Source organism: Dermacentor albipictus, chromosome 8 (genome assembly GCF_038994185.2).
Source record: "Dermacentor albipictus isolate Rhodes 1998 colony chromosome 8, USDA_Dalb.pri_finalv2, whole genome shotgun sequence".
NCBI classification, from domain to species: Eukaryota; Metazoa; Arthropoda; class Arachnida; order Ixodida; family Ixodidae; genus Dermacentor; species Dermacentor albipictus.
This window is the reverse complement of record NC_091828.1, coordinates 119,445,646-119,449,420: the sequence shown is the minus strand read 5'-3', so window position 1 is coordinate 119,449,420 and position 3,775 is coordinate 119,445,646.

The window sequence follows — 3,775 nt, the reverse complement described above, 5'->3', positions numbered from 1 at the left end:
TGGTTTCTTTGGCTTTGAACCTTGGGTTGACCTCTGTGCTCGTTTCAGCATTCAGCGCATGCACGGTCGTTCCTGGTTTGATGGTTTACTATCATCTATGGACATCCACTTTTGGATTGGTCGAACCGCTGGTTTCTTTGGCTTTGATCCTTGGGTTGACCTCTGTGCTCGTTTCAGCATTCAGCGCATGCACGGTCGTTCCTGGAGGTTCCTGGTTTGATGGTTTACTATCGTCTATGAACATCCGCTTTTGGATTGGTCTAACCGCTGGTTTCTTTGGCTTTGGTCCTTGCGTTGATCTGTGCTCGTTTTCGCATTCAACGGATTCGTTCAGGCGTCTTTCTCGTGCCAGAAACGGTCTTCACACATACTCGGTTCTTCCACGTCGCTCATCACTGACACGAAAAGAATAACACGCCACTACAAAAGGACACAATGTCAATGAATGGGAAAGGGGAGGGTGGTTATGCTCGCCATCTGAAATTTCCTCATTTGCTCATGGTGATAATGACGTCCATCGTTAAGACTGGTTGGTGGTAAGTGTCGCCGGGCTCGCTGTTTATATTTTTTTGGTGTCCTTGACTAATCAAATGTTTTTATCGATCTACATGGTCCAACTTATGTATTACCTGTCGTTTGTTTATCGGACAGTGCTACGCGCTGTCGTCGCTTGTTCATCGCGTACGCTGCGCCGTGGTTTGTGTCCACAACTATCGCGTACTCTGCAAGATCGGTAGGAATAAAGCGCCATGGCACCCTTCACATGGATGTGACGTCATTGTCTGCCGACTGTATTTCAGATTACGAACACTTATGTAACTTCATGATTAAAGTGCACCGCGTGAGCCATTGTCAAACAGCTGTTTCGAAGGGGCTACATGCACTCCCATATCTAGACGTGTTTACAGACAGTCGCGTGTAAACACGTCTACACAAGTGACGTGCACCAGAACGCTCAAAGATATCTTCGTTAGAAAATGTCCGCTTGTACATTTTGTGTTGAAGTGAGTTACGCTTCCCCCGTAATTTTTTTTTTCGGTACGCTGTGTTGATGTCCATTGTTCTTCGAATGCATCTGAATGCGCTTGGTGCGAAGAGTGTTTGAATTTGCACAGGCTACAGCTATTATGCTAATCTCAATATAAGGACGCACACTTGATTTATTAAGAATTACTTTCTTTCTCAACATGTAATAGTCTTACGTCTGCGTTGCTTCATAACGAAAATATGAGCATTGTCCTTTGTAAGTGGTTACGTGTGCCGCATTACTCTGCCATTTTTTTTTGGCTGCTTTCATATATTGTGTATAAAAAGTCGGGCAACCACGCATGCGCGATTGTGCTCACTCAAATGCATCTTTCTTAAAGGGACACTAAAGGCAGATAAGTCGACGTGGACTGCTTAAACATTATATAAGCCTCGCAACGCGTGTTTCGTGCCGAGAAAAGACTACGAGAAAATTACGTCTGAAGGGCCTGAATACCTGTTTCGAAATTGAAGTTTACCACCACTGAGCCCGGGGAGTTGTGACGTTGCATACGCCATCGCCACCCTTTCCTGCCGTCGGGGAGTAAAACGGCGCCCGACAGACGGCGGTACCGAGCCAAGACAGATCGGCGGATTCGCCGCTGCAGCTGCTTCAAGTGGCGTAAACCATTCAGGCATCCCGCGTCATCACATTGAAACTGAATTCTAAGCTACTTGCAGTTTGCGCGAGTATCGCGATCCAGCAAAACCAGCGCAGCACTACCTCATAACTAATGAAACGCGAAAGCGTGGGCGGCACGGAGTCGAGAGAAAACGAAACCTTTCAATGTCGATGATTTTTTTTTCTTTCGAAAAGTGAAATAGAATTGGACAAGCAGGATTTTAGTTCGTCTTGTAATACAATGCAAGGACATTTTGTGCAACGAGTGGTTGAGTACTAGTGACAATCTAACTGAGGAGTGCTTTCGTCATCGGGCAACTATACTTAAGTCTCTAATCATGTCCGGCATTTATCTGAATTTCTCAATAAGGCTCTGTTCGCGATAATATTGACGCCTTAGATATTCCCGAACCCTAATCTATCACTTTAGCTCGACTTAATATTTGCCTTTAGTGTCCCGTTAACTTCGAACATACACACAGCGCAATGTAGCCTTACTGTAGAAAGTCTTTATTTTCTATCTTCAGTCACACGACCATCCTGCAATTGCGCCTCATGATGCTTGCAATCAGTTTACGACAGGACCAGTGCGGAGGTTTGGACTTGGTATGCATCCAGCGTGATTGCTTAGTGGCTATGGTGTTGGGCTGCTAAGCACGAGGTCGCGCTATCGAATCCCGGCCACGGCGGCCGCATTTCGATGGGGCCGAAATGCTAAAACACCCGTTCACTTAATTTAAGTGCACGTTAGAGCATCCCAGGTGGTCCAAACTACCAGCCTCCCACTGCTGCCTGCATCATCGGATAGTGGTTTTCGCACGTAAAACCTCATAATTATTGTTGGCACGTGTCATTCTGGGCCTTTTTTCCTATTTGTATAACGCAACTGGTACGTGGGCGCAGAGAAAAAATGAGACACTCACACAGCACTCGCAATACGACAGCGATGCACGAAATAACTGCACATTGAGAACATATTGGAGGCTGTGACGTGGTATATATAGATCGTCGTCTAAAGATGTTTTAGTCCCTTCTGTGCGTTTCTCATCCAACTGGGAAAGTTCGAATGCTTGCGCGCTTTCTCGTTTACTGAATACAAATGCCGGAATCGTTTTTTTCATCTCCCAGCGAAGGTGCTCTACTACGCTTGCCCATTTCAGGTAAGTTTTACAGCTTGAAGCTATTTCAACTTCAATGTATGCAAAAGAAGCCTGTTACTGAGCCTTGACTTATGCTGTTATTTTCGGTTTATTGATCCAAGAAAACTTGTCAGTTGTATTTTTTATACGTCGAAGTATCATCAAGCTGAGAAATCTGTGCTATGTAAATTTCGGGATGTATTTGATATGTATTCCTGTACAAATGCATAAATGTATGTTAATGCACTGTATATATATGCTGCTGTTTGCAGGGTTTGTCTAGTTAAGCAGCATTGAATCGCTTTTCATTCCGTTTACTTATGTTTTACGCTGGTTGTACTGCGTATGCATTGCATTAAACTGCTCCTTGCCCAAATCATCTGTCAAAATAAAACTTGTTGCTCGTCTCACGAACTCCATGTTGTGAAGACTTTGCCGTTCCAGCCAACCGTAATGGCACATCCGCTGTCTGCAACTGGTCAAGCGACAACGACTGAATGGGAGCATCCGCAACTGCAGCCCACTTGTTTCCTTATGTAGATTCCGGAAATGGGCCGACAAGGTCTAAGCGTACACGATGGAACGGCTCAGCAGGGATGTCGAGCGGCTGCAAGTAACCAGCGGGGAGATGGGAAGGCTTCTTGCGTCGTTGGCAAAGTTCACAAGCGGCGGCGTAACGTCGTACGGAACGAGCAAGGCCCGGCGAGTCAAAACGGCGACGGATAGTCACAGGTTCGAGATATGCCGAGGTTACCTGCCGTTGGTGCGTCGTGAAGCTCTGCTAGAACGGTTGAGCGGAGGTGTTTAGGTATGGCAAGTAGGAGCTCAAAGCCGTCCGGATGACGGTTACGACGGAAGGAGACACGAGTTTTCAAAACTAGTCATGGAGTTTGTTTTTCCTGTAGTCGGATATTTACCGTAATGTGTAATGATTACTGAAGGAATTGTTTGTCAAGAAACGGTTGAGACTTGGATGTTCGTTGAGAGA